The sequence below is a fragment of the Nuphar pumila genome, chromosome 10 (assembly GCF_984573655.1).
Source record: "Nuphar pumila chromosome 10, dmNupPumi1.hap1.1, whole genome shotgun sequence".
In the NCBI taxonomy this organism is placed as follows: Eukaryota; Viridiplantae; Streptophyta; class Magnoliopsida; order Nymphaeales; family Nymphaeaceae; genus Nuphar; species Nuphar pumila.
The window spans coordinates 39,195,957-39,216,787 of NC_143258.1; positions in this window are offsets into that span (position 1 = coordinate 39,195,957).

Genomic DNA, 20,831 nt, shown 5'->3' on the forward strand with positions numbered 1-20,831 from the left:
TGATAATACTCGATTTTCAATCCCGGGCACACGGAAATCACATTGTTTCATGTTTAAGTTTCTGTCAAAAAAATATGATGTTTTTAAGGTTGGTCTAAGCGTTTGTCAGTAACTTTCCACACAAAAGTGGATTATTTTGGATTCTGGAACCCTGTAAAAAAAAATAGAAAACTGAAACTTATTTTTTAAACCATGAAATCGCTATGTGGATTCGGGAAGAACCTGTCGAGGCGATATCCGCTTCGCCAAAGATCCGATGGATGATCCGTAAGTTGTAATGTATTTGTCTTGATGTATAGTATATACTGTAAATTTTTCATATTTGTATGCAACTGTTTGCTATTTTTCCTCTATTAGAAAGTAGAATCGGTTTTACAGAGTCTGTTATGCATTGTCTAAACCCTAGATTGACTTGTGTCAATCGTATCTCCCTCACCAGAGATCCGATCGATGATCCGTAAAATGAAAATTCTTCCTCTGTGTATCTGCTGTTCACTGCTAAAATTTTATAATTTTTGAATAGGATTTGCTATTTCCTTATACCCAAAATCGGATGTACTTATTTCAACTCGTTATTGATTCGTCGGAATTGAGCATATATTTTTGGAACAATATCTCCTAACCAAAGATGATTTTTCTGATCTGTAAAAAGGAAAATATCTATTTTTATGTCTAGTATCTCTCTATAAATGCTTATAAATTTTCATGGTGATTTGATTCCTGATTCGGGTCTGACACTGTGATAGGTATGTGCCCGTAGGCAAAATCGTGTATTTTAGGGTTTTATTCAATTTTGTTATTAAAATAATATCAAAAATATATATTTTTGAATAAAATTTAATTTTAGGGTTATTAAAACCATTCATGTTGATTTTTATTGATTTTTAATTCATTTGATATATTTTTTGATTAAATCTTGAAAATAGGGTGCCCGCAAAGTCCCGATTTGAGTAAAACACGAGCGAAAATCACTATTTTTGTGATATTTCGATTTTTTTATAAAAAGTTTGATATTTTTAATGTTTGATCATGTTTATATTCATGCTATGGTACTTCATACCCGATTTGGCTTTGATTTGAATCCATTTGAGTCCTAAATCCAAAGTTTTACCAAAATCTTTTCTGAAAACCCTGATTTCAAGGCCATAGTTTTGTTTTCAAGAGTATTTTTATCATTTTTCTCCAAATTATGAATTTCAAATTTGTTTATCTTTATTATTTCTTTAATTTTGTATCATATTTTTTTATATTTATTTTAGGAAAACCTGAAAAAAGGCTTATATATGGATAAATCCAATGATTTCTAGATATTAATAGATAAATTCAAAAAAGCTAACATATTTTCACAAACAAGTTTTCTAGTTTTACAGGGATATTCAAGACTGTATTTTTTTTATTCTTCTTTATTTAAATTTAATTAGTGATGTAAATTAAATGCAAACTTTAGAATAAGAACTTACTTTTCCTGCTTATAATAGGATTGCATTGCATATAATTTTATTTTTCAATAATATTAATGTGTGATGGATGATGATTCATGCATATTTGAACTCACAATGGTCTACACGAATAGCACATGCACTAGCTTCTAAGGAGTTGATAAACTCGGTGGATTTCGTATTTGTGGTCATAGTCAGAATACGAACAAAACCTAGATTTATCATCTTTTTCTAAGCTACAATCAACCTCCACTCTTAGGCATCTTCAGAAATCATTGCATATTTTAAAGTTTTTTCCAATTATTTTCTTCTTTTAGAACCAAATAAGGCATTATTCAATACATATTCGTGGTCATAGTCAGGGATATGTAGAGAATTTATTTCATCAAAATTCTATATGGCATATAAATTTCTTTTTCAAATGATTTTCTCAAATTTTTCAAAAAATATTTTTACAAGTTACGTTCATTCATTCATCTAGGTTTAGATTGCATCATGAATGATTTTCACAAGGCTACACGCCCATCCTTTTGATCAATTCAAGGGTTCAAAACTTAGAAAAATCATTTTTCTCAAAAAAATCTTCAAAGTTTTCTCAGAATTCAATCTTTTCTTCAGAAATCAACCTTCAAAGAGGCTTCTCAGACATGATTCACGATTTTCAAGATGTCTTCATTTGTAAATATTTACAAGTATTTCCAAATCTTTGAAGCATATATCATATTTTCGATCTACATTTTCTGAAATTCATAGCACATGCCTGATTCTTTGTGCATTTAGGGAATAGAACATCGATTTAGACAACTTGAATAAAGCAAAACACCAGATTGATCTTTTGTTCAATTACCTCTGGTTATGGTGCCAGGAATGGTTGAATCTCGTACCGACAGGAGAGTCCCATTCTTTGGAATTATCCTGCATTTTAAAACGAAGGAGAGTTATTTTCAAAATCTTTTTCAAAGGTCAATTTGACTTACAAAAGTAAAATTTTGCAATGATAACATAGGGTTTGTTGAAAATTTTAAAAAGTAAAAAAAATGTATATAACCTTACATGCCTAGAGTTTTTGGAATTTCGATTCACACTTTTGGTAAAATTTGAATTTTAGTCTCGAGGGAACAAATTAAAATAAATAATTTAAATATTTTTAATGTTAGAATTTTATTAATGAAAATGTAGTGGGTGTTAATTTAACTAAATTATATGCTTTAGCATTTCATGTAAATTGGGTGTTAATTTAACTAAATTATATGCTTTAGTATTTCATGTAAATTATAAATTAATTTGTAAAACATTTCAATTGAATTTAAAATAAATTTAATTTGAATTTCATGGAATGATTTTTAAAAATTAACTAAAATTTATAAAATGGTAGGAGTCTATAGGTGGGGCAACCCATCCTATGTGGCATCCTAATTTAAAGTTGAAAATAATAAAAAAAAAATTAAATTGAGGTTAATTTGAAAGTTACCAAAAACAAGGTAAAAGTGAAAAAAGTCAAAACTTAATATTTGTCAAAAATAAACCCCATAAGGGGTGGCGCCATTTTTAGAGGGACCTAAAAGGGTCCAGCAAGGGCTGGACCCATGAATAGAATAGGAAACCAACACTACAATAAAAATGCTATCCACCGCTAATCCATCGTTGTACATGTTTACGATGAATTTTGCGACAGACTAACAACAGATATCATCCGTCACATAACCCTAGTCGCTAAATTGCAACAGAATTTATCTACCCCCAATCCATCGCTATGTTGCGATGGATTAGCTACAGATCATGTACATCGTGAATTCATCGATAAACTAAGATCGATTTGGTTAAGCGACAGAATTTAATCTGTCGCTATTTCTGTCACTACCATTTATCGATGGATGATTATCTGTCACTAATTTCTATTGCTAATTAGCGATGGCTTGAATTTTTCCACAAACCAACGACTACCTCAAATTGGCGACCGAACAATGACAGATATTATCCATCGCTACTCCATCGCTAATTTGTTATAAAAATTTTAAATAATTTTTTTAAATATTTTGAAAATCGAGAAAAATTTCTCGTATAATTCATATATCCTGCTTATAAAAAAACAATACAAATAAAAAATGCATACAAATTAAACAAAAATGCTAAGTTAAGCAAACTTTAACTACTAAGTACAATCCTTACGAAGTTATAATTAGTTACAAGTTTGTCAAACAAATTAAACAAAAAAATCTAATCCTCGCCAAGATTTTGGGCATCATCCTCTTCATTTTCTTGATCTGCCCCTTCCTCCATGCCTCAATCAGTTTCTCTACATTGATCATCTCCATCATCCTACAAAAGAGAACCAAAATGTTAGTATTTATAAACAAAACATAATGAAATAAATTATATGCAATCCGTCTAATCTAATGCAACAAAGTAAATGGTTGAATGACAAATAGACTAGTAATAAACTGAAAGACATTAAAAAAATTATAAGAAAAAATTTATAGCAACTCAATCATGCATATCTGACGGGTACCTGAGCTCATGTTGAATGCAGATGAAGTTCTACTTTCTTGAAAAAAGTTGCACAACTCATTACGGACAAGGTTGGGAATGACTTTATTTAAAAAGTGTTGCATTTGTCTTCAAGATACTGATAAACACCATCCCAAGACACAGTAGGGTCAATAGGACGTTGGGAGTTGATGCTGGCGAGAGAACTCTGTGAGCCCGGGCTGCAGGAGGCAACAACTGGTGTGGTGTTCATGTTACTCCCAAACCCGAAAACACGACCCTTTTTTGGCTCACCTGTAGCAGTCACCCATGCTGCAAGATCAAAAGACAGATGCTGAGTGGAGTCATTACCATATCGTTGTATCATTTGCTGCTCGTATGACTCCTACAAAATAAAAATTAGAATATAAATTAATAATTAAGAATTACAATATTTATGATAACATAATTTAAAGTAACTTGTATATTACAATGTTTATTAATACAATAAATGCATACCGTTGTCAGTCTCGCCTTCTCTGATCCAAAATCTCTCGTGCTCTTACATTTATGTGTTTCAACAAACACATCCTTGTAAGGCACAATGCTTCATTTTTCTGCTTCATGCAATGTGACATGATATAAAAAATTGATTAATAAGTATGCAGAAATACTCATAAATTTGATAATATATATATTGATGACTTACCGTTTTCTTCTGTTGGCTCCCAAAAGTCCTAGATCCACCTGTGTGTAGATGCACATCGGGCATCGCTGATCGGTTTTGTGCAGCTTTTGCTGAGCGGTTTCAAAAATCATTGCTCTCTCACTTGTCGCACATGCCCTCTCAATAATTTCTCCTGACAGTAGCCGGCCCATGGCCCTTCCACTGCAGTGGATCATCTATCCCACCAACTGCTTTTTTTACTGCAATCTTCATATTGTGCAGCATGTCGGCAAATCGATTGACAGCCACCTTCTGCCACACTACCCTTGTGTCCTTCTCCTCGTTTTCACTCACGAAGCGATGGGAGGCCTATAAATACTTTCAGAATGTTAGCACATATTTTAATAAAACACTGCTTGTTATGATAAATGATTACATGCCATGAATGAAAAAATTAAGCTATCCAACACCTCTCTCGGGTACTCTTTCCATTGTGCTACCGGTCTTGAAAGATGATGCAGTAATGACTTCGTAATTTCTCGTATTACTTCTTGTTGCTCAAACCTTGCACTGCACATGAAAAAATACACATTAATAATCGATCACCAATATATATTTTTTATAAGTTAAATATTGAACAAGTGACAATGAAATACTTACGGTCGACCATCAATATACACTATTTGAATTACTTGTCGTGGGTCACACGGAGAAGACCTTGCATCTGGCATATGTGGGTCATGTGTAGGCGAAACAGCATCTACAGAACAATGAGTTAGAAATTCATATAATGTAAATTTCAACTAATCAAATATACAATTATTTAAATGATATACCTATCGAAGGAGCCCGTGAAGAAGAAGACTTGGACTAACTACCACTGGTTGCTCGATGACTGTGTCCTCCACGAACCATATTCTAACAAATTAAAATGTACTGGTAATACATTCAAACATTGCAATACGTTTCAATATATTCAAATCATTCTAATCATTCAGATCAAATTGAAAAAACTTTCATGTAAGACATTCAATAATTGCAACACATTTCAATATATTTAAATCAACATAATTAATTTCAATACATTCAAATCATTCATATGAAATTGAAAAAAACTTCATGCAAGACATTCAAACATTGTAATACATTTCAATATATTCAAATCAATACAATACATTTTCATACATTCAAATCATTCTAATCATTCAGATTATTCATATGAAATTGAAAAAAACTTCATGCAAGACATTCAAACATTGCAACACATTTCAATACATTCAAATGAATATAACACATTTCAATACATTCATATCATTCTAATCATTTAGATAAAATTGAAAAAACCTTCATGCAAGGCATTCAAACATTGCAATACATTTCAATATATTCAAATCATTTTAATCATTTAGATCATTCATATGAAATTGAAAAAAGCTTCATGCAAGACATTCAAACACTGCAACACATTTCAATATATTCATATCATTCTAATCATTTAGATCAAATTGAAAAAACCTTTATGCAAGACGTTCAAACATTGCAACACATTTCAATATATTCAAATGAATACAATACATTTCAATACATTCATATCATTTTAATCATTTAGATCAAATTAAAAAAACCTTCATGTAAGACATTCAAACATTACAATACATTTCAATATATTCAAATTATTCAAATCATTCAGATCATTCATATCAAATTGAAAAAAGCTTCATGCAAGACATTCAAACATTGCAACACTTTTCAATATATTCAAATCAATATAATACATTTCAATACATTCAAATTATTCATATGAAATTGAAAAAAACTTCATGCAAGACATTCAAACATTGCAACACATTTTAATATATTCAAATCAATATAATACATTGCCATACATTTAAATTATTCTAATCATTTAGATCAAATTATATTACAAGTTGTATTTCACTAGCTCGTGAATGACTCATCATCACTTGTCTGACTTTCATAGCCTTCTTCCTCCTCCTCCTCCTCTTCGTCATCATCTTCTTCTTTTTCATTTAGCGTCCATCCACTTCATATATCATTTGGATCACATTCTTCCATGCATGTGTCATAAGCCAATAGAGATATGACATGCATACCATGTGTGACATCGTGACCATAAGAGAAGTCATACATATCATCTGATTGGTAGTATTCATCCTCTTTATCAATCTTGTCTTCCTGTAACTGATCATACTTGGGGTATAGTTTTGACTTCACCTTACAAATTGCCCACCATTCATTTCTATCTGACTTCCTTGTAGTCGGATATGATATATAGTACACTTGTTGAGCTTGTGAGGCTAATATAAATGGTTCATATGTTCCAAACTTTAACTTGTCATTCACCTCTACAATGCCTGAGACTTTGTCGACTCTAGTTGCTGTGGGATCAAACCATTGACACTTGAATAAAGTTAACCTGTTATTTGTTCCTAAGTAAGTCAACTCCATTATTTCTTCTATAACACCGTAGTAGTCATGTTCATTTTCACCATAGCTGCTACCCTTGATGCACACGCCACTATTCATCGTTGACTTGTTGACATTGTAGTTTTTTGTATGAAAACGATAACCATTTATGATATACCCGTTGTAACACTGCACAACTTTAGACGGACCATTCTGTAAATCACATATTCCTTGATCTTTAACATCACCATGGTAGACCTACAAGCACAAACAAGGACTATGATCACGACAAGTATCTTATTGTTGTATAAAGGGAAAAATGTATACAATCGTCCTTGCCAACTCTTTCAACCATGCCACGAATTTATTTTCACGTTCTTTCTGTACTTCTTCATCAGTGAGTTGTGAAAGCTTTTTCGCAATTCCAGATAAAATCGTCTACACTTAACATAAACATATTTTACCAAACCATGTAAACTTAATGTTACATATTAACTATACTTACTCAATATATGGGTTGATTGCTGAGCAATTGAAAAGGATATATATTTGTGCTGCGTCTTGCTCTCGATCTTCCAAGAGTCTTGACCGACAACTGTCAAATGTATGTCCAAGTGGTTGAAATATAGACAATTTGTCAGTTCCAGTTAATTATTCATCATCATCATTACGAGGTGGGCATGTGTAACGTGTTGGAATGTGATGTTCAAAGTACATAGATGAGAAATTTGAAATCTCTTCCAAGGTGTACACCTCACAAATAGAGCCCTCTACTCTTGCTTTATTCCGAACCTTTTTTTTTTGAGGTCAAACATGTATTTGTCAACAATATACATCTCAGATTACAATAAATTTCTCAATAGTATTTAAAAGAAAATTTTAAATAAATATATACCTTTCAAATGGGTACATCCACCGATATTGCACAGGTCCACCAACCCTTAGTTCATATGGTAAATGTATGACCACATGTTCCATAACATCAAAAAATGCTGGTGAAAATATCTTCTCCAGCTGACAAATAGTAGTTACGATAGATTTCTCTAGATTCTTTACCTCAGATACTACAACTTCAGATGTGCACAATGTTCTAAAAAATCTACTCAACTCGGACAGTACCCTCCATATAGGTTTGTCTAACATATCATGGAATGCTAGGGGTATCAACCGTTGCATAATGACATGACAATCATGACTCTTCAACCTATATAACTGTTCATCGTCTATCTTCACAGCCCGAGCAATGTTAGAAACATAGCCGTCTGGAAATCTAAACTGTCTCAACCATTGACATACCAGCTTTACTTGATCTGTACCAAGCACATACCTTGCCTTTGGTTTCAGTACTTTGCCATTGTACTCTTTGAGTTCTAATTCTGATCTTTTACATATCACTTTTAAATCCATAAGTGCCTTCAGATTATCCTTCATTTTTCCTTTCATGTTCATTACTGTATTGAATATATTATCAAACACATTTTTCTCCACATGCATGACATCTAAATTATGTCGTATCAATAAGGTTGGCCAATATGGTAGTTTCCAAAATATAGATGTTTTTGTTCAATTGTGATCCTTCCCAAATCCAATAAAGGGCGTTGCCCTACGGGCATCTGTCAGTTCACATAGAAAGTATCACAATCTTCTTAAACTTTATGTCAGACAACCTTTTTGGTTGACCTTCCATTTTAGTTGTGCCTGCTCGAAACACATTCTTTTATTGTCAGAACAGATGATCGCTGGGTAGAAATCGACGATGACAATCAAACCAGCACGACTTTCTTCCATGCGTCAATCTAAACGATTTTATATCCTCCATGCAGTACGGACATGCTAACCTCTCATGTGTGCTCCAACCAGATAACATACTATATGCAGAGAAGTCACTGATTGTCCATAGAACAACAACCTTCATATTAAAGTTTTATTTTTTATGGGTATCGTATGTCAGAACACCGTCATCCCACAATATTTTCAGTTCATCAATCAATGGCCTCAAATATACTTCAAGATTTTGTCCGGGAGATGTCAGACCAGGGATCAATAGAGACAAGAAAAGATTTTGATGCTTTATACACAAGCTTGGAGGAAGGTTGTATGGGGTGACAAATACTGGCCAATATGAGTATGGGGTTGATCTACCCCCAAATGGATTAAATCCATATGTACATAAACCTAACCTAACATTTTTTACTTTCAAAGCGAAGTTCTGATGAGTACGATTAAAGTGCCTCCAAGCTTCTACGTCAACAGGATGTGTGATCATGTCTTCATCATGTCGAACTTTATTTGCATGCCATATCATTTGTTTAGCTGTCCTCGAAGACATATAAAGACGTTGCAATCTAGGGATGAGAGGAAAGTAGTAGAGTGACTTATACGACACTTCTTTTGACCTTGTGATACCATTTCCCTTTGTTTTTTGCTTGAACCGAGGATGTCTACATGATGGACATGATTTGCTTTTTTCTTGATCTTTAAAATACAACATGCAGTGATTGGGACAAACATATATCTTTTGATACCCCATACCTAGAGCATTTACCATAACCTTCGCACGGTAGAGATTTTGTGACATTTTTTCATTTTTGGGCAACATACTCTTTACAATAGAGCACAAACGGTCAAAACATGATTAACGCAAATTAAACTCGTACTTCAAATTCAGTAGTTAAAGAACTACAGACAAGATAGTGTGACTCTCGCAACCATTCCACAGTGGTTCATCAACATCTTTAAGTAAGTCATAGAATGTACTAGTTGCATCGTTTGTTGCTTTTTCTCTACCCCAGTTGATGCATCACTATGTCCCAAAGTAGGACCCATTTCTGGTTCTGCGACATCAAATATGAGGTCCCCATATGAATTATTATGCACCACATCCACCCTCGCGTCATAATTATTTCAAAATTCTTCACCATAAAGCGTCCAATTTTGATAACCACTAACAAAACCCTTCATGTATAGGTGATGTCTAATGTCATGAGGTTCTACAAATTGATTGTTCTTACACATCGTGCAAGGGCATCTGATCCGATCGGTAGGATCCACTGTACTGACATTTGTCGTTGTGAATTCAATAAAACTGTCAACACTATTCATATATTCATGCGACACCTCATTATCAACTATCCTACGATACATTCATTCACGATTTGCATCCATTTTTTCCTAAAATATTACAGATATTTTCATCACTAGTTAAAAAAATCTTAATAATGCTATAATGACACAAATATATTCATTTGAACAAAAAATTTAGGATACAATTTCACATAGAAGGCATAATCAAATGGAAAATAACTTCATGCAAGCATGGATATAGAAACATCAAACATTGCAATACATTCAACTTATTCATATCAAAACAATATCAAACATGTACCGACAACAAACACACTCCAATATCCTACTAACTACTATCATGCCTAGCATGAAATTCGTACTCCAAAAATAAGAACACTTCTATTCTCATACATTGAATTCATGCTCAACATGATCTCCAAACTCCATCAAAGTAGTCCTAGATATCCACAACTAAGTGAGTGTGTGAACAAAAAAGTGTTGCATCTAATAAATTAAATAACATATAATGCGCTTGCATCACTTACTCACCTCAGGTATTTACCCGATTTGAATTGCTTTTCACCAAAAATCCTTTACAAGCACAGTGCTCAGAGCTCCTTATATTTACTGAAAAACAGTAAAACCTGTTGAAAATCACACAAGAAACTTAGTTGAATGTTAAAACAGATTAAAACAAAACAAAACAAAAATCGAGGCACCCTTCTGCTTGTCAAAAACACACAGAGACAGGGGGTTTGCCCCTTGCCTGTCAAAAAACCCGAGCGGTAGGGGCTGAGGCCCCTGGCAGACTATAGGAGGCAGAGCTTCGCCCTCCTTGCTGGAAATTGATGGAGGGGCAAGGCCTCTGCCTCACAAAGGACAAGGTGGCAGAGGCAAGGGGTGAACCCTTGCCTGCCGGAAAACAAGACGGCAGAGGCAAAGCCCTTGCCTGACCAAGAGGAAAGAGGCAGAGGGCTGCCGAAAATTCAAAGGCGGCAGGGGGCCTCACCTCTGCATGCCTAAGGAAAACAAAGGCAGGGGCGAGGCCCCTACCAAAAAAATCCAGAGGCGGCAGGGAGGATCGCCCTTGCCAGACGAGAAAAAACATGGGTAGGGGCAGGGCCCCTGCCAAACATCCCATGGTGGCAGGGGGCCTCACCCCTGCTTGTTTGGTAAATAAGGGAGGCAGGGGCTTTACCCCTACCGAAAATTGCAAAGGCGCCAGAGGCATTGTCCCTGCCTGCCAAAAAAAAATAGAGACAGGTAGGGGCTCTGCCCCTACCTACCATAAAAATGAGAGGGGAAGGAGCATCTCCCTTGCTGGAAAATAAGGCGGCAGGGGCGAAGCCCCTGCTTGATAGAGAGGCAGGATGCATAAGGGCTCGGCCCTGCTTGACCAAGGAGAAAGGCAGCAGAGGCATCACCCTTGCCGGTCTGCTGAAAAATGACAGGCGGCAGGGGCATCACCCTTGCCGGTCTGCTGAAAAATGACAGATGGTAGGGGTGACGTCCCTGCCGAAACAAGATGAAGAAGAGAAAAAGCGAGAAGGAGATGATGAAGAAGAAGAAGACTGGGGTAGGGAGTTACCTGAGAGACTGGGGGGCGGTCGCTGGTAGCCGGAGAGAGGGACGGGGCGGTAGTTGGAGGGTGTGAGGGGGGATTTTGCCGGTAGCTGGACAGAGGGAGGGGGCAGTAGCTAGAGAGAGGACGGAAAGCGGCGCGGGTGAGAGAGAAAGAGAGCGGTGTGAGTGAGAGTAAAAAAAAATCGATTCCGTGCCCTATGGGGATTTACATCGACAGTTAGCGACGAACTTTTGCGATGAAATTTTTCCGTCGCAAACTTCATCGCTAACTAGCGACAGAGTTATTCCATCACTAAGTGCGTTGGGTTTTGTGACATAAAATTTCAGTCGCTAATCCGTCACTACTTAGCAAGGGAGTTGACAATGAATGTTTGTTCGTCGCTAATTTCGTAAATATTTACGAACTTAGCGACAAATGTTTTTTTCTCGCTAATCCATCGTAACTTTGCGACGAAAAAATTTCATCACAAAAGTCCGTCGCTATTTGGCATTTTTCTTATAGTGCAAGGCATAAGAAAAGGAAAAAAGAAGAAGTTGAATAGTCAACTTGCTTGCTTGTCAAGGAAGTTGGCATTTTTAAATTAGAAAAGAGTTGGACTACATGGGTTGACCACCCCATGTAGACTATTACATAGTATGTATGTATATATATATATATATATATATATATATATATATATATATATATATATATATATATATATATATTAAACTAAGTTATGTAAATAAAAAAAGACATGGAAAAAGGAAAGAAAGAAGAAACATGTGAATTTTGGAAATGGAAAGGGAGGTCAACCATGGGGGTCGACCCACCCTCTCTCTAAGGTTAAGGTAAGATATATATAATATGTAGTATACTTTATAATATACATATTATAGGCTACACTAGTTAGAAAAAATAAAATGCAAATTTTAAGACAAAAAAAAAAAAAAAGAGAAGAAAGGAAAGTAAATTACCTTAAGATTTAGTAACCCCGTTGAGATTAGATCAAAGGCTGAGGTTAGCCCTAGTCCTTGACCTAAATTTTGCTCTATTTAAAGAGAGAAGGGGCTCACGCCCCCCTTATTTTGCCAAATATTATTCTCTCAAGCATTCTCTCTCTCACCCCCTCTCAAGCTCCTCTCTCTCCTTTCTCTACACCCTACCATAGGACTTTCACCCTTAGGAAGGTCTTCACGTGATTGAAGGAGGCTTAAGGAGAGTCAATTCTAGGTCGTGGTACGTGTGGACTGGTCGATACATGTGAAAAGATCAAGCTACACATGAGTGGCCTATTATAGGAGGCGTGCAAGCTGAGGTGACTGTGTGAAGGTGTGTGCGTGTGAGAGCACGCTCCACCGCACGTCTAGAACAAGCCCTACTCCCAAGGGTCTGGGCGCATGCGGCTATGGCACAACCGATGCACCAAGCGTAGGGTCACAGGGAAGGCCAACAACCTATGGAGGTTGCAGTCTCCTTGTGACGAGCCAAAGTCTGGGAAGGTTAAAAAGGTTGAACCAGATGCTACAAGGAAGAGACTGGAAGCAGCCACCTACCTCGATCCATGACAATTACCGATGAAGGAGGTTGGAAGCACGAACGCTTACTACTTCCTTGATCGTGGTGGGTGAGGAGTTGAGAACCACACAACTACATCAAGGCTTAAAAAGATCCACGTCTTAAGCTTAAGGTTCAACAATGAAGTTGCTGAACCACTGCTGAAATGGTTGTACGCCAAATGAGGAAGAAGATATAGGGAGAAATGTGAGTCGCCCTTCAAGGAGAATTCAAAATTCTATTTCATTAGTTGGGTGAGTTTGCCTTAGAGGCTTTTATATGTCTCATACAAAAGAGGGTGAGAATGTCATTCCCAACCCTAAGGCCTAAGCCTTCAAAAGGCCCTTTTTGGGCTAGTATAAAAAAGTCACAAAAGTGTTCGAGCATGGGGTGCCTATTGCTATTTTTGGCCCATGATAAACATGCAAACAAAAAGTAGATGTTGCCTAACTAAGCTAAGTGGTGTCATGTTGGTAATCCACTTAATTACACCAAAAAAGAGGAAAAGCATCCCCAACAGCTAAGACAAAAATGCATATTCATAAAAGTCATGCATGGGATCCTCCTTGGGCGTTGTGCATGGCCCATGTGCACCAAAGCTTGTGGGGTCTGGCTAGTCCTCCTTGTGGGTTCATATCATCACCACGAGCGTGGCACGTGCGCACGACTACATGCACAAAATCTTGAAGGCAAAAGTCTATTGTGCATTTGGAGTTGTTTGGGGCCAAGATTGAAAATACACCGTGTAAATGGAATATGAGGAACACATTGGTGAAGTCGAATTTGAATGATTTGAGAGTCAAAAAAATTTATGGTTCTCCAAGCGTTATTCGGGTTCCTCCGACCAGCGGGCACTCAGCTCCCAAAACACCTATATAAGGGATCTCTTGCTTGAGTTGGTTGGCTTGTCTTGGCACATACACCTCCTATATCTCACAGGTAGCATTGAGAGTGCATGGTGGTGTCCGTGTGTAGTGCAAATCTTTCATGGGACGTGGGCAATGGCCTTGGATGCACGGGGAGGTGGCCCATGGCGCGATGTCAACCTTGCATGGTGGCACAGGGTTGTGCGAGTGCAAGCACGATGCTGACAAACGAGTCTCGATCATGTTGTTCGCTATGGTATGCAATCATCAACTAGTCTTTGGGTTGGGGTTCGAAAGACCTTGTCCCTTTGGTGGTGAGGTTATGTTGGGGGTTGTTTCCATGGGGTTGCTATATGCTCAATCGCATGCGAGGCTAAGGCATCCGTGTGTTGTTTATTCAGTAAGTAACCCTAGTTAAATTTTGTGGATGATTTTTTTTTAAAGAGGGAAGGATGTAAACCCCGCGAATTTTCGATATTTTTATGAGGACTAAAGACAAATTTAACGTTAAGATAGTATTTGAACTTAAGATGATATTAAAGAGTAATTCAAGATTTAATTTGGATTTAGAATGAATTTCAAATTAGGAATTTGAAATTAATTGAGTTTGATTTTTAATCAGATTTAATCTGAATTTAATTTGAATTTAATTTGGATCTAATTTTGGAGTTTATTGTGAATTGAATTTTGAGTTTTAATTTAGCTCAAATTTGACTTAATCATCAATTTGAATCTTATTTGAATTTGAAGTTGAATATAATACCTATAATTTTTTATAATTAATAAATATAAAAAATATGATTTGATATTTTAAAATAAGTGTTAAATTTAAATTCAATGTTAAATTGGGTTTAAATTAGAATTAGAATTTAGCTTAATTCGAGCAAATTTGTATTTAGAATTTAATTTATTTTGAATTAAATTTAAGGTGAATTTAGGTTTAGATTATTAGAAGTCCAATTTGGATTTGGATCTTGATTAGACTTGAAATCCAAAATGGAAGTCCATTTAAAAATTTGAAACTTGGAAAGGTTATGGAATGGAATTTAGAAACTTATCACATTTAATAAAAAGTAGGTGTTCCATAGGGTGGGATGCCCCCCTATGTGGGCCGATCCAATGAAACAATTTCTACATTGTAAAATTTAGAAATTTTATAAAGAACCTCCTTGAACCTAAAGTCAAGGAAAAAAAAGAGTTTCCTAAAATAAAACATTGACTACTTGGCATAAGAAATGAAAGTTAGACATTTCTTTCAAGTTAAAATAGTTGGAAAAGAGGCATCCCTAGCGTGGGACGTCCCAACCTAGTGGGCCCTCTATAATGTTAGCAATTTTGTTTTTTTTTCTTCATTTTATTAGGAATTAAATTCAAATTACGAGGTATAAATGAATCTGAATTTGAAATATATGTACATAATCTTGTAAGCATATATCTAAGATTTATAATGCCACATTTTTATTATAATACTACCACGATATTTAACCTTGTAAAATTCATAGATTAATATTTACTTTTATATTACTAGCCACCTAAAAAGTTGAGAATTCATCACCCTTTGCATCTAAAAATTAATGCACATAGCTTGAATGAGAATGAGTCGGGAGAACCAAGATCCAAACATGATTATAGATGCATGTTATATAACAAGTAGATCTCAACCCAATTTGATCTGAGTTTGAGTCCCAAGTATGACAAGTTGTAGATCTGCATCAAGTTAGTGGATTCAAATATAAATTGATAATTATCTTCTAACAGGATTATACATTAAGAAACTTCACTCTATGCACTAAGCACTGGTAAATTGAAAGGAACACACTAACTTAGAGATGGAAATATTTGATTTTATTATGATTTTTATTTTTCCTTGGTCAAGAAAGGTATTTATCATATAGCAAACTAATTTTGTTAATACCAATGATGATGTAAACCCACTATTAAAATGATTTTGGTACCCATCGGTTTGAATCTAAGATTGGTACCAAAATGAGTTCGTGTAAAGCTTGGTCTGGTTGCAAAGTGAACAGTCATTTGGCTTTTGGTATAGAAATCGAGTAAGTATAGAATGTGCATAAATTAAAATAGGTGGCTTTAAGTCAGTTTAAGTACAAACTAGAAATAGCCATTTAGGATCGGTGTAAAAGATGATTGATCAACTTGGATCATAGTAATTACTAATTAGCATATTCTTTTTTTTACATCTTTCAAGTTCCAATATGATCATTCGTATGACCTTCAATTGAATTATAACTAGGGGTGGCAATCGGGTCGGGTCGGTAGGTCACGTTGGCGGGTCAGAATACCTCAACACGAACACGACCCGTTTATTAAACAGGTCAGATGTGGCAAACACGAACATGACCCATTTATTAAACGGGTAACCCGACATGACATGGTTAACATGTTTAATAAATGGGTCGGGTCAACATGACACAATTACACGACACGGCGACCCGTTTATTAATCGGGTCAACCCGATAACATAGACACGATAACCGCACAGGCACACACCACCACTGGAGAGGAGAGGTCTCGGGCTTTCGGCTGCGGCTGGGTAGGAAGGAGTTAGGTGGGTGACTAAAGTGTAAAGTTAGGAGTTAGGGTTAGATAAGTTTATATATATATATATATATATATATATATATATATATATATATATATATATATATATATATATATATAAACAGGTTGCGGGTTGACGAGTTCGTGTAAATGGGTAATTGACTCGCCCGCCTAACCCGTTTATTAAACGGGTCAAACGGGTTGGTGGGTTGGCATACCCCTAACACAAACACAACCCGTTTAATGAACGGGTTAGGTGGGTTTACCCGTTTATGACACAAACCCATTTAAGCCAAACCCTAACCCGGCTAAGAAGCGGGTTGGCGGGTCGGGTCAGATTTTGCCACCACTAATTATAACAATCTCATCCTAAATACTAGTCCAATAATATTTTTACAATATATTATCCTCTATTTTTAGTTTTAGATGACTAATATTTAATAATGTACAAAATTTTTGTTCATCAGTTCATGTATATGGACCATAAGTGTTTTTTTTTTAAATTTGATGCTTATGTTAAAAATAAAAATTTTAATCTTATATGCTCCATGTTTAGGTTTACTAGGTCTCTTACGTGTGTGGTGTGCCTAACAACTATTGGATTCATTCTAAAAAAAATATTAAGTTTTATTATTCTTTTATTTATATTTTTATTTCCTACCTTGTTAAAATTATTATGTATTCTAAAAAATTTAAATATGAACATAAAAAACGTAAAATAAAATAAAATTTTAGTTACTTCTCTAAAGGGTGCTCTTGATAGGTTTGTTATTGATAGAAAAAATATAAATTACCTGAATGATGTTACTATTACCCACAATGAGGAAATTTTAGAAGATGTTGAAATAAAAGAAAGTGAGAAAATTATAAATAATTTAGAAGAACCAAGAATAACACCTGAAAAAAATCATGAAAATATAGAGGAAGAACATGAAAAAGTAAATGAGGAACTTTAAGAACATTTAGAAGGAAAACCACAAATAAAGTTGATGATTCTATCAATATTTATGACCGAGGACATTGGCCAACAATAGATATAAAATTATGAGATTTATTATTTGAAAGAGGCCCAATTAGAGAAAATAAAAGAGAATTTTCTCTTGATAAAGACTACATTTTTTTATGTGCCATTATCACCAAGAATTACCAAATTGAGGAAAAACATGATAGAAAATGGTTAATTTATTCGAAAGATGTTGATTAAGTGTTTTGTTTTTGTTGTAAGTTATTTACATTGAAACTTAATAAAATTAAATTAGTTAATAAAGGAAGTAAAGATTGGAAGAACCTTAGTAGAATATTAAAAAATCATGAAATATCAAGTGAAACATATTAGTAGCATGAATGCTTGGGTTGAGTTAGGTAAAAGATTATTAGAAAACAAGACAATCGACAAAAGTATTCAAGAAAAAATTAATAGAGAAAAAGAATATTAGAAAAAAAAATGGTAGGGATTATTGTCATTGTTAAGACTCTTGCAAAAAATAACCTAGCATTTCGTGGACGGAATGAGAAGATATATCAAGAAAAAAAATCACTCAACCCTTACTAAAATTTTAAAATAATAACATTTTTAACACTATTATCTTGGTCATAATATACAAAATAATTTGATATTATTGTTAGCTAATAGTGTTAAAAATGTTATTATTTTAAAATTTAAAGAAGCAAAATATTTTTCAATAATACTTGATTGTACACTCGATGCGAGTCATCACGAACAAATGATACTTATTTTAAGATGTATTGATGTTTCCACTATTCCAATATAATTAGAAGAGTTCTTTTTAGATTTTTTAGATGTTGATGACAGATCTGGACAAGGTTTTTTTAATGAACTAATAAATGGTCTTGGACTTGATATTAATAATGAAAGAGGACAAGGTTATGACAATGGATCTAATATGAAAGAAAAATATCAAGGTATGCAAAAAAGAATACTAGATTTAAATCATAGGACATTTTACACACCCTATGGTTATCACAATTTTGACTTAATACTTAGTAATATGGCTAATTCTTGTCCTAAAGCTATGTCTTTTTTTAGAATTATACAATATTTTTTTTCTTATTTTCTTAGTTTCTTCTTTTACATAACGCTAAAATTTTTTAAGAGACACTATTTTATTTCTAAGTCTTAAACCATTATCCACAACATGTTGCAAAGTAGGGTTGAAAGTGTTAAAAAAATACTACACCAAGCACCATACATAAGAGATGCATTATTTAAATTATCAAAAATTAGTGAATATGCTAAAATAAGAAGTGGAGCAAAAACTTTAGCTACACATGACATAGAAGATTTTGAACTTTTATTAGGGATGGTTATTTTGTATAATATGTTGTTTACCGTTAATACAATTAGTAAAAATTTGCAATCTAAAGATATGCATATTGATGTTGCCATAAGTCAAATAGAAGGCATTCTTACATTTTTTAAATTTTTTAGAGAAAATGAATTTGAATCATCTTTAACTCATGCCAAAGAGATTGTCAGTAGCATGAAGATAGAGCCTATTTTTAATGTAAAACATAAATTTTTTAGGAAATACAAATTTGATGAGATTGTTAGTAATGAATCTATGCAATCAGCAAAAGAATATTTTAGAATTAATTATTTTATATTTATTGTTGATCAAGCCATCTCCTTCGTTAACATTAGATTTGAAACATTTAAAAAATATGAAGATTATTTTGGCTTTTTATTTGACTTAGAAAAACTAAGAACATTAGATGATGAAAGTTTAAAAGCTTGTTGTGTTAAACTTGCATGTTTTTTAAAATTTGATATATATTTAGATATAGATGACTCAGATTTATTTTTAGAGTTAAAAGTCTTTAGAGAAATTTTAGAAAAAGAGATAAAGAATCCAATTGACACACTAACTTTATAAAAATATCATTTTTTTTTCAAATACATATATTGCTTATAGACTATTCTTGACCATACATGTTATCATTGCTTCTGCCAAAAAGAAGTTTTTCAAAATTAAAATTGATTAGGTCATATTTAAGAACAACTATGTCACAAGAAAGATTAAGTGGATTAGCTATATGCTATATTGAAAGAGATATAATGACAAAGCTTGAATATAAAGATTTAATCAATACATTTGCATCATTAAAAACAAGAAATGTGGATTTTGGATAATATCTTTTAAAATATTTTATGTTTTTTGATAGTATGATGAATAGATATATATAAACCCAATTAGTAAATATGAAGGATATTAAGAATTTAAGAAAAAAAAAAGTGTAACCCCTTTAATAAATAATTATAATTTTTATGTACAATGAAAAAAAAATTAAGGCCTCATTTGGAGGCCTCGCCTAGGGCCTCAACTTCCAAAGCAGGTTATATGTTCCCCCCCCCCCGAACAGGGCAGTTAGCTACATCTCATGTTCGGGGTCCCAAAGAGCACCACGTATGTAAGCATGTGCATCTCGTATCCCCATGTTTGTCAGCATTAATTAGCATTAGAGTTTGATGCGATTGCAAAGACTTAAGTACCCTCTTCTCCATTGGTGCAAAAAAAATGACGATTCTTGAAAAGGAGTGGTTGTAAAGACTTAAGTGCCCCAAAGATGATTATTTAAGACCCAGTCTCTGCACGGCAGGATTATCTGAGAAAGAAATCTCCCATGGAGGAGGCCATGAACATCAACCCTCTCACTCTCTCTCTCTCCCTTCTCTTTCTGCTTCTATGCACATCCAACAGAACAACTTACATTGCTCCATCAAGCACCGGCTAACCTGCACATTGACTGTTGTGGAGCCTGATTCAGAGTTTTTACCCTTACAGGAGGAGGGTTTGGGGGCTCCTCCCAGCGTGGGTAGCATCATTCAACTAAATGAGTTGTAGATCCTGATTCAGAGTTTTTACCCTTACAGGAGGAGGGTTTGGGGGCTCCTCCCAGCGTGGGTAGCATCATTCAACTTGATTCGTTGTGGAGCCTGATTCAAAGTTTTTGCCCTTACAGAAGAGGGGTCTGGGGGCTCCTCCCAACGTGGGTAGCATCATTCAACTTGAAGAGTTGTGGAGTCTGATTCAGAGTTTTTACCCTTACAGAAAGGGGGGTCTGAGGGCTCCTCCCAGCGTGAGTAGCATCATTCAACTTGATGAGTTTTTGAGTCTGATTCAGAGTTTTTGCCCTTATAGGAGGAGGGTTTGGGGGCTCCTCCCAGCGTGGATAGCATCGTTCAACTTGATTCATTG